Source organism: Thermobia domestica, chromosome 6 (assembly GCF_964235325.1).
Source record: "Thermobia domestica chromosome 6, izTheDome1.hap1.1, whole genome shotgun sequence".
Classification (NCBI taxonomy): domain Eukaryota; kingdom Metazoa; phylum Arthropoda; class Insecta; order Zygentoma; family Lepismatidae; genus Thermobia; species Thermobia domestica.
The window spans coordinates 63630006-63642435 of record NC_137459.1 but is presented as its reverse complement, the minus strand read 5'-3'; the positions used below and the strand labels follow the sequence as shown (position 1 = coordinate 63642435).

The 12430-nt window shown below is 36.2% G+C and overlaps 1 protein-coding gene across 10 annotated transcripts in view; it reads left to right on the top strand.

The window, feature by feature from the left end:
• LOC145688034 (uncharacterized) overlaps positions 1-12430 on the top strand; it is a 188010-nt gene that overhangs the window by 64479 nt on the left and 111101 nt on the right. Inside the window, exon 5 of one of the 10 annotated variants that reach the window (XM_081761725.1) lies at positions 4318-4520. The exons of 7 other annotated variants lie outside the window; for them this stretch is intronic. The gene's annotated coding sequence lies outside the window, so the exon portion shown is untranslated. Of the gene's footprint in view, positions 1-4317; positions 4939-5100; positions 5184-12430 lie in introns of those variants that run through there. 2 more of the 10 variants (XM_081761723.1, XM_081761730.1) reach the window with 2 other exon arrangements.

Here is a 12430-nt window from a genome sequence, read left to right as displayed (position 1 = left end):
ATTTCGTGTAGTGACGTATAAAAGCATTTTAGTTCAATACAATATAGTCTGTGCAGCTCTATATATTAATAGGTATCGTTTTATATTAAAAGTAGTATAGTATAGTATAGTGCACGCCATAATAGTTCTGACAATCCTGCCTGCAGCCAATAACAAAAAGAGAAACATGACAGAAGTAAGAGTCCCAAAATACCAACTCTCAAGTAACAGCGTAACGAAAAACTTTTAAAAATATAGTTACTTTGCAGGAGGAAAATGACTAAGAACGATTGTTAGAATAACAATAGGAAATGACAACCTTATCTTTCCTCAGTTAATTTTCTTGCGACAGTGGAAGTTTAGTAACGTTAACTCAGTTACTGCCACTTCGTTCGATGGCAGAATAGAATCCATTGACCTTGGATTTCATCCGTAATGGTTTGCGTCAACGAAATGCAAAATTTCTGAGGTAATTTTTACTCATTCCGTACCAGTCTCTCTTAAAATTGTGTATACAACAACGCAAGAAAACGCAAAAATCAAAAGATAATCATAATGTTGATTCTTGCAAACTAAATCGCACTAATGTGCCCTATCGCTATTAATTTTCTTGACATTCTCATTGCTGTTGCTTGTTATTATTAGGGATTGTGGTTCGGTAACGTGACGGTTGGGCGTTGCCGTTTTGGCGCGGACGTTTGGGCACTGGATGTTTGGACGCGAAGCCACTTGGGTGCCAGACGTTTGGGCGCGAGTTAAATTAAAAATTCATTATGTTAGGCGCTGAATACTAGGTTCGAATCAAGATATCACGAGGTGTCTACTGTAGTGGAAGTCTTTGAATTCTACTAGATTTTATTTTACATACTAGAAATACTAGAATTTCAAAATTCTAAAAACTGAGTTAATAATTAAATTTTGTAAATAAATTTCAACCAAAGTGTGCTTTTTATTTGGTAACTTTTCAAGCCAAAGGTAAGTAGACGAGCCTAGATATTACTGACTGCATTACATACATAGTGACCCTGTTCCATTAAAAACTTAAAGCAGGCCTTCTACTGTAGTTATGCAATACGTGTGAATGTCAAACACATTTCTACTGGCTAAATGATCAATATATGTACACTTAACTATTAATTTACACTTTGAAATCCTTCTTTTTTTCCTTTCGCCATTTTTTAAATGCAAATTAAATGCTTACAATAGGACGATGTTTTGATAGTTTTGATTTTTATATTGGAATGTTAATAAAAAAAAGTGATACCAGAAATACGGCATAATGCAGTTCCTAAACTCAATGTCTTAGACACCCTGTATTAACATCTTTCCCTCAGCTTGATCAGGATTTTGGATTTTTACATTTCTGGGCATCTAAGGCCACTTAGCCCGTCACGTTTGAGGGAGCACACTTTCCGGGGAAAGGGAAGGAAGAAAGGATTGGGGAAGGAAAGAAGCTGCCTGGGGCATATATATTAGGTACCGCAGCGGCATTTTCCTGGTGTGAATGAGGAAAACCCAGGGAAACCTCATTCAGGATGGCTGGCCTGAAAAAGCGTGGTACACTTTTTGGACCGAGTGCCCCCACTGGGAATCGTACCGGGGACCGCTCGCACCGAAGGCGAGAGCGTTAGCGACTACGCGGGGCCACTTCCCTCAACTCGAGTGCGCGGAAATCTTTTATTGGTAGTTCTTTATTGTACTTAAGAAAGAGAAGAGTTTGGCAAACGTAATACGAAAGAAAACAAATTTTAAGATTCATAAGTATGTAATTATTAATTTTTTTTAAAAAATACAAAAATTAAATCAATATGTTTTAAATTAACATATATTTTCATTTCCTAGCTTTCTTATATAATGCAAAAAAACAGATCAACATGTTGAAGTACAACAATCGTGAACAAGCGAAAAATCAATCCATGACGATATTGGCAAAAAAATGACACAAACGCATTAAACTATTTAATTTAGATGAATAAATAATATAGAGATAGAAAATATACAGATAAGTGAGGTGAGATAGAAGTGTAGGAAATGTGTATATATATCTTGATTCGCGCTTATTTTTCAGTGCCTAGCTTACTTTATGTGTCGTTAGTTGTGATTTTTACTATGTACTCGCGCCCAAAATCAGGCGCTCAAACGCCCAAACGGCAGCGCCGAAACGTCCGCGCCCAAATGGTGGCGCCCAAGCGTCCTGTCCCATTGTGGTTAAACATAAAATTGTGTTACAAGTGTTGAGAATAATGTGTTTAGTTGCTGTTATGCTGTTTTTTGTGAGTGGCTGCTGTCTTTCCATAGTGTTAAAAGAAAGAACGGGAAACCTCTTTCTAATTATGAAAGCTATGTTATTAAACGTTTACTCTTATTTCGAAAGCCAGACAGTGAAGGAAGTTACTGAAACTGTTTCAGAAGCAATTCAGAAGATCTCTGAAGCAACATTACTTGTAAACGAAACTATAATAAAAGTTGTACAGGAATTGTAACATACTAAACTAAAGGAAAGGTTTGTACTCCACACAATAAAAAATTTAAGGCCCCACCCTTGTTATGTCATGGCAAAGTTTGCGGATCACAGCCCAACGCAAAATATACAATAAGCAGTTAAAGATGCTGTTCATGTTATTGCAAACTAGTACAAATTTTTTGTATGGCGTTAACCAAACTGGTGCGGGATTAGCGCCCTAGCGGCAGAATAAGACAAGACTGTAGAAATATGACACGTTTAGCCAATCAACAATATGCTATAAAATTCATATATGTATAGGTTAATGAGCTTCCTTCTTTACGGAAAATTCTGTGCAGGTTTACTCTTCGCGCACCACTCGAAATAATTGTTGAAAAATTATAATGCTTTCATTAATTTCCTATCTTCTAAAAGATTTGCGCTGGGCGACATGAAAATATATCACTTGGTATACATAAAATTCAAGGGCCCACCAGAAGAAATTGTTGAAAAATTACAATTCTTCTTCGGTTTGCTTATAAATACGACTTCCGGATGTATGGCATAAGAACTACACTGCAAAAAGACCGAGTTAGGGCAGGACGCAGCTGAAGGCCCGCGCGGGTTTTGGCAAAGACAAGACTTTCAATAGCACTTGTCATGGTTTCATACTAGTAACGCTCCACTTGTAAACATAAAATAAAGCTTCTGTACAATGTACAGAAATACACCGCTAGTGGGAAATAATGTCTATTATAGTCGCCTTTCATATGCACTCACTTTTTATCCACCACCTGTAATGATTTTACACTAGTAACCCTACACTTGTAAACCTAAAATCCAGGTATATTACTTTGTATAAAATTCTGTCGTCTGCAGTAATGCGTTCCTTATAAATATGACTTTTCATACGAAGTATTTAATTTTACCTGTAAATCTTCCAAAATGTGGTGCGCCAAAAGTACACAAGCACCGAAAAATCATTCTATTATAGTAGTGGCCGATAGCCTGCTTTGTCAGTGTGGACGAGGCATCGCCTACTACTTGACGTGGAATTCAGATTTTTGTCTCGTAAGCGATAATGTTTTTTGCGGGTTTACTTTTGACACACCACATTTTGGAGGATTTACAGGTGAAGTTCAATACGTTGCATGAAAGGACATATTTATGAAGAACAAATTTCTGCAAGTGATGCAATTAAATAGGAAGTAATTCACTTGTACTTTATGTTTACAAGTGCAGAGTTACTATTGTAAAATAATTGTGCTTTACTACAGATAAAATAAAATGGTTTACTACAGATAAAATAAGTCAGCGTATATGAAAGTTGACTATTAGAAACTATTTTTCACTGGCGGTGTATTTATGCAAAGTGTACAGAAGTTGTATTTTATGTTTACAAGTAGAACGCTAGTAGTGTGAAACAATGACAGCTACTACTGAAACTCGTATCATTGCCGTAACCCACTCGTTTTCACACTCATGCTGATGGGTATACCCACCTTTGCTGACGCGCCTGATCCCTCCGGACGCTCTCCATCATTAATGCACGCGCCCTCCAGCTTCGGCCTACTTACACTCGGTTGATTAGCATTCGTGCCTTTTAGTGGCCACCTGACACAGGTTGTTTTGTGGTTTTTGCACTGTAGTTTTTATGCATACATTGGAACGCCGTGTTTGTACACAAATCGTAAAACAATTGAATTTCTTCAACATTTTGCTTATGATGGCCCCCTTGAAATTTAACTATTGCGTATGAGATATTTTCATGTCACGCAGCGCTAATAATTTAGGGAACAATAAGAAGGAAACTGGAGAAAAATTCTAATTTTTGAACAATTATTTCGAATGGTGCCACATATGTAAACGTTTTTTTTTTTTTTTTTTTTTTTTAGCTTTAACGTCACAAGCCTATGTCCTGTAGGTTAAACTAGACGGATGATTAATGGAAATTAACGAATATGAAATTTTTTTCTGATACCTGGAATCGATCCCAGGATTTTGTACACTAAAGACGCACACACTACTTACAAACCAGCAAGGAAAGCATGTCTTGTAACCTTATTGATTCAGAAGACGAATATCATAACATGGAAGCGTAAGTATTTGAGGAATATTAAACAATTTAGGGATGATGATATGTATATTGTTTGTACGGATAAACCCTTGGCTAAAAATAAACTCAAAGGTGTGGGATAATACTAACATTAAAACATCTGACCAAGCTTTGAAAGAGACATCAAGGGCAACAAGTCACGTTTTGGAAAACGGGAATGGCAGAGTAAGTTATATTTTCTTTGTTACAATTATTATTATTATCATTATTGCATCACCTTCTGTTGTTTGGCTCATTTGTTTTTTTCGTTTTTGCATTTCTTAAACCATACTATGCCTAGCGGTAACGACTATTAGTGGCAACGTCGCAGTATACTACGTCACGTTGAACGTCATTTCCATTTTAGTATGTTCATATCCTAAAACAGGGAGGCTGAAAACTTCTTAATCTCGTTCTCAGGGTGCGTAGACTTAGGATAACTGAAATTTATTGAATAAAATATTTTGAAGTAATTATTTAAGATAAATGTTCTTCTATTTTCTGAATTAGAAAAATATAGGCTGCATGTTTCCTTACTGATGTTTTAATCTGTTGTATAATTATTACATCATGAATTGATTACATAGTATCGAACCAGACTGTTAAATTGTGATATCAAGTCACGACTTGTTGGTTTTAGCTGAGGGAACATTTTTTTCAAATAAGGTATTAATGATTATGTTTTAGTAATTTATTTATTATTTAATTGTTTTTACTATATAAAGACATTGTTTATAAATAAAATATGTTTAGAATTTACAAAGTTATTGTGTTAAGAGAAACGATATGACTATGTTTGGTTTTGAATCAAATTGTCATGGCGTTATAGTTAGTGTTAGGAAACTAATAATTTGAGGTACAAGGTACCTTTTGGAACAATGAGTGCACTTTATGCAGAAGAATTGTTTTGTCACGTTATTGACATAACACAAGGTAGGGATAAGTAGCGTAGGGTCAGATTAGCTTGTATCACCGAACAATTTTAGGAAATGTACAGGGTCAATTGTAGAATGGTTGTGAGGGAGAGTGAGTGAGTGAAAATCAGATGAGGGGGATAGGTGAAGTTAAAAAAAGTAGTAGTTGTTGTTGGCTAGGGTTATGTTTAGTACAAGGGGTCCAGAAGCACGTATGAAACACAAAATTAACAGGAGAAATGAGTGATGCAAGTACGTAACATAACGTAACCAAATCTAACCTACCCTAACATAAACTAACGTAAGCTAACCTAAACTAACGTAATATTAGTAGAAATAAGCGAAATTCTGTCATTTTTCGGAAAATTATGCGGGACCCCTACACTAATATAACATAAACTAAACTAACCTAACGTAACCTAAACTAGCCTAACCTAACTTAAACTAACCAAACCTACCCGAAACATCTAACCGAATGTGAACAGAAATTACCAAAATTGTAAATTTTTTTAGAGAAAAGAGCTGGACCCCTTCTGCTACACATAGGCCGTTGGTTGTTTTGTGGGGTTAAGTTTAGAGTTACCCCTCCGCTTTTTATAAAAATCAGGAAAATTTACAGGAGAAATGAGGTAAGAAATGATAATTTGAAGTTTTTATTTGATGTTTAGGAATGTAACTTCAGCAGGAGAGTTATGTTTAATACGAGAAAAGATATGTGGAAGTTAGTACCATTTGCCAGATGCGGAAGCATTTGCGGAAGGTTTCAGCAGCATGGTAGTTGTAAAATATGGCGAATAAGTGTAACAGATGCGCAAAAATAATGAAGAAAATCTTTTAAATTTTTGTGAAGCCCACGGAGTACTGAAGTTAAGTGAAATGTAACAATTTTTAATACTTTCAGCGCTGGTTTTTGTATGTTGCAAAGTCCAAGGGCAACTCTGGACTGGAGGGGCAACTCTAAACTTAAGCCGTTTTGTGTTGTTGTGGTTATAATGTAAGCGACATTGTATCATCAGAAGGTCCTCCTAAAGTAAATCTGCACAGAGGAAGGAATGTCCACACCCTCATCGACAATTCGGAGCCGGTACAAGAACCAGAGTCCCTATGAAGTGATTTAGGTTAGGAAATAGGTAATGCCTCCCTTTTTTCGATTCCTGAAAGGTTTGCACGACTCTGGTTTGAAGATATAACCGTATATTACCTAATTTAGTACATTTAGGAACTTCTCGTGGTCCTTCGAAACAGCATTGGTGCCCACACAAAGGTAGAGCACTGAGTGGGCGCTATTTCAATTTAGTGTGATGTAGAAATGTTGCAAAAAAAAAAAAAAAAAAAAGGCACAACATAACGTGCTGTGTACTTTACATACCACTCGAAATAAATCTTGAAAAAGTATAATTCTTCACTAATTTAATTCTTATTGCCCCTAAAAGTTTTGCGCTGGGTGACGTACAAAAATATCTCCGTTAGCATAGATGAAGTTCAAAGGGGCCATCAGTAATAATTGTTCAAAGATCATAGACTATTTCTTTCACAGATTTTATGCTTCCTCTTCTTCAAAATATTTGCACTCGGAGGCATGACAGTACTGAACTTAGCATATTTTAAGTTCAGAGGGGTCGCCAGAAATAATTGCTGAAAAACAATGGTGTTGGGTACCCACTAAAAAACACGAATACTATCTTACCGAGTCAGGACAGGGCGAAACTGGTGGGCCTGCGTTGAGATGCGTCCGCAGGGAAGAGAAATTTCTGTGATGGTAAGATGACTTCTAGTAAACCACGATTTTTTCTTTGATGGAGAACTCCATTCTCTGTTAACGTCAATTGATATTCGAACGTAACGTTACTGACTTCGTCCATTTTCTTTAATATTTCTCTACCCACTTTCGCGGAAAAACATCGCAAACGTTCATTAGTTTCCAATTTGTTTTTTCACAATCGTAGTGACGCCTGCAGAAATTTGTTCTAGAAAACCAGGAAATGTCAGGGATTTTTTTTTTTTTTTCATGATTATTGTAACCAGCTAGCGGGTGCGTTTTTGGTACACGTTGTCCCAGTTTCAATTATAGGTGAGAGATCACCATAAATTTAATTTTACTCATCATCTGTATCCTTTAGGCTATATAGCAATATATATATATATATATATATATATATATATATATATATATATATATGAGAGAAAGAGATTGTAATGTACCATGTGCTTGTGTTATTTACAGTATATAAATTATATGTATTTCCCAGTTAAGTCTTATTTCAAAGAAAATGCATTGAATACGCAACATTAGCCACTAAGGCAGTTATTTAGGCAGTGAGGGACGAAATAGGCAAAATAAAGTTGGCTTAAATCGAAACTATAATCCCCCTATATAAACTTTAAAACGTTATTTTTGATCATATCTTTAGAATTAAAGAACATTTTGCCTAATATCCGGACTCTAAACAAGTATATTATTTAAATTAAATATTATAATAAATATATATATAATATGCATATCAAGCTTCGTTCTTTACATATAGAATGAAAGAAGACTAACAAACAGGTATGTTGCTATATTCTTTGAACACTATTTATGACGAATCTGTTTTTTAAATTGTAATGTGTATTTATCTTCATTATTTCGAGTTGCATTTTAGTGCCTATATTCTACTGCTTATTTTTTAAATTTTAAGTGCCTATTTTCCAAGATTTTAGTGCTTAAACATCCGGTCTCTACTTATAACAGATTTTGCCGGACCCTCCAAAATTGCCGCTCCATGCAAATGCACGTGTTACAGATATGGTAGAGCAGGCTCTGCATATCATATATATCTAGTCGACAAATTATTTATATATGATATTTAGAAAAATACTATTAGGCAAATTAGTATTAGCTTTTCCCTATAAAATTCCCTTTTTAAAACAATTTTACACTGCTCTTGAGTGGAAACGCTGTCGCTAGAGGAACAATATCTGATTTAGGTGAAAATAATACTGTATCCCAAAGATCCTGTATACTTGTTAAGTTTTTAGGTTCATAAGAAGCTGAAAAAAAATTCTTCCTAAAACTTCTTACCCTAATATTATAACAATGTTCCAACTTTCCATAAATGACAGTGGTTACGAATATTAATAAAGGAATGTTTTCGTGCAAAATTGGAAATACAATACTATTCCCTAACAAACGAAAACTCTACATTTCTAATCAACTTGCACCTCCACGTACGTATGTGCATGCTGTATTGCGAGGAGAAGGGCTTGATTCGTTCCATATCCAAAGAGTGCAACATCTCCATCCAGGAGACAATGAACTACGTGATGGTTTCCCCCAATGGGTACAAGAGCATCTTAATGTTTTGCCATTCATCTTGTTCATCGAAGATATCACTTTCATTAGAAATGGAATAAACGACACCAGCAACTGACATCGTTGGAGTGACGAAAATCCTATAGGCCGGGATCTGTGGGGGGTTGAGCATGCATGGAAAGCCTAACGCAATTTTATTTATGATTATTGCTACAGGCACTATAGTGATCGTGAAACCGATGTCGTCGCCCCCCCCCCCCAGCGTGGTCGACAACTTGGGGGGTGGGGCGCAGAAAATCGTAGACCTTCACGTTGGCGGTCTTAGTATCCCTTCTAATTGTCACAGGGACATGAGCCATACCTCGTTGGAAGGCTTATAAAACAGAAATTCTGAGGAGGTAACTTTTGTGCCTCCAGTGCCCAACACGTAAAAGAAGAAAATAAAAAAAAAGGAAGAAAAACTAATTTTTGTAAAATTTGAGACGCTGGCAACATTGTATTTTGTTTTACGCAGGAAAGAAATAATGTCACATTTACGCCATACATAGGTAACAATCATATAATAAAATGAAGGGCGTAGATACAATAACAAGATATAAAATTTTGGAAGTGCCTACTTCCAATGGACACACTGTACATATTTTCGATGGACTGTCGTCACGTTGGCAGCCCTAGCGACGCCCCTAATTGTCACAGGGACATGAACTATACCTCTTTGGAAAGCATATGGGGCACATATTTCAGGAAGGTAACTTTTGTGCTTCTCCTGCGTAAGACAAACAACTGTGTTGCCAGAGCTCCACAAACTTAAAATCGTGTTTTCCATTTTTTTAATTTTCTTTTTCTTCTTCTTTTACAAGTTCGGCATGGGGACACAAAGGTTATCTAGTTGGAATCTGTTCTATAATATTTCCAACGAGGTATTGTTCATGGTCCTGTGACTAATAGGGGCGTCACTATGGTTGCCAGACAACGTGAAGGTAGACGACAAATATACAAGGAGAGTGGAAAGTGGTACGAGCTTCCGAATGTTTGTCTCCCTTGCTATTGTACCTACGCCCTGCATTGTTTTCATATGACTGTTCCTAATGTCTGGCGTACACGTGGGATTTTTTTTTCCTGCGTATGACAAATAACAGTGTTGCCAGCGTTCCTGAAAGTTCAAATATGTGGCTTTCTTTTATAAGAAAATATACACTGGAGAAATGGGCAAATTCAACCTCCCCCCAATTACCCCTCGTAAGCCCAATGACCAAATACAAGGTATCACTAGTTAGAATATTGATTTATTTAATTGATACTAAATTTTGATGCTTGTAGCTTCTTTGGGAGAACTTTAAAGACATTTTGAGTTTGGTATGGACTACATTTTTGGAAATGTATCTTTAGTTGTAAAGCCATTATCATATTGTTAATACATGTAACTGAAATGAAAATATAATATTAGCATTACAACGACTTTATTTGCATTTACCTTCATTTGTTGAGCATATGTGTTCCTGATGTTAATCCAGCCAATTTCCAGTGTTTGATAGTTTTGAAAACGAAAACGACAGTGATTTAAACATGAAGGTCAATTAATAAGAACATATGAAAACCTGAAAACACCAGAATGAAGTAGACACAAGAATTTTTCTTCATTTGTTTGATTCAGTTAGAAACAAAGGAAGTGTAACCCCAATAATTCACAGCCCAGACACGGTGTGTTCGTGTTAGCCATATCATACTGGCATGATCTGAAAGACTTCGGTTGCCAGAGTGTGTGGTTAGTCGCTGGTGTTGGAGAAAGGAAAAGAGGTTTAGGATGTCATATTGCTTCAGAAGCACTTGAAATAAAATTCTCCTAAAGTTTACCAGCTCTTCATGACTTTACAGGCTTCGACTCTACGAGCAAAGTAGGAAACAAACAGTATGCTTTCAGTTTAGCAAGAAAATCGGATTCTGTTTTACATGTGCTACAGTAGTTACAGCAACAAGATCTGAATGATATCTCAACTTCACCAACTGGAGCTTGTCTATTTACAGATTGTTATAATAATAATAATAATAATAATAAACGGAAACTCTTGTGATGAAAGTAGATACATTCATTTCCTGCAATCCCTATCAGCAATTAATGACATTGTTTGTTTACCGTTTACCTCCAACTATTTCCGACATGTACTGAGATGCAAATCTTAACTCTACTATTTGGGGTCCCGGGTTCGATCCCAGCCCCTGCCAAGTGAACTTTGTGGTGGACAAACACCGCGCACGTGGGTTTTCTCGGGGTTCTCGGTTTCCTCCCACTTTCTTCATTCCACCATTTCATTCATTCCTTATCATCACCGTCTCCCTTAGCCTAACCGGCATAAGCGTGGGACGTAAAACTCAAAGATTTCATTTCATTTTTCAACTCTACTATTGGAAGAACTCCACCATTCCGTTTGCAGAGCCTTTAGATTTAACCAAGTTTGTTTTTTTTTCTTAGATGACAATAAAACCATACGTTCATTTCTGATGACACAGCCTGCCATGCCAGATATCTTAATTCCACCTTGCACATGCAAAACCAACCTGCAAAACACTGTCTTGCAGATGTTTTGTCAGTAAGTCATCTTACTGCAGTTATTGTGCTTGTAAGGACAATCGCAAAAATCCTGCGACAAAATATCTCTGCAAAGAAGCAAATAGTGACTAAGTAAATTATAGCCAAATGCAATAATTAAGAAAAGAAACATTAGTATTAGATTTATCTTTAAAATTAATATGCAAACTTTAGGCCAAGTTACGATACGTTAGGCTTTAAGTGATTCATGTTTAGTTAAAAAAGTGGAAATTTTGAAAATGAATAACAATTCGTTTGTGAAATTAAGAAATGTTATTAAACAATACGTGAAAATGTGGGAGTTATTTGTCATTGAAAATTGGCTGGGTTAACGTCAGGCACACAAATGTTCAACAAATGAAGGTAAGTGCAAATAAAGTTGTTGTAATACTAATGTTATTTTTTATTTGAGTTACATTTAATAACAATATGATAACGGTTTTACAACTAAAGATACATTTCAAAAAATGTTATCCATAATACTAACTCAAATTATCATTAAACTTATCTCAAAAGAGCTACAAGCATAAAAATTTGGTACCAATATAAATAAATTAATACATGTGTATAAGGTAACCAAGAAAGTTCTATTTTTTCATCCACCACCTTCAAACATCGATATGTCACGTAAGACGTACCTGGAAGATCAAAAATAGTCCCCTTTAGCATTGATGATCTTCTGCCAACGTTCTGGAAGGCCACGGATTCCATCGCGGTAGAACATAGTGGGCCGTGAAGCGAAGAAGGTATCAAGTGAATTTTCCACCTCTAATAGGGATTTGAATTGGAGTCCTCTAAGGTGGTTGTCCAAGGAATGGAACAGGTGACAATCGGACGGTACAATGTCCGGTGAGTATGGCGGATGCAATAGTGTTTTCCATCCAGGGCGCAGAATGGTCTCCCGCGTCATCCTAGCAACGTGCAGCTTATCGATGTTTTGTAACAGTAGGACTCCTTTGCGATCCAGAGTTTTGAGTTTCTCTTGAACACGGCTCAACTGCTGACAGTATACAGTTGCTAAGGTGTCTAGCAGTCGGGAGAATCAGGAAAGTCGGAATTCGCGAAAAAAATCGGGAAATTTGAATTTACGTTTTTGACAATTATTGTGCTTATTTGCTTG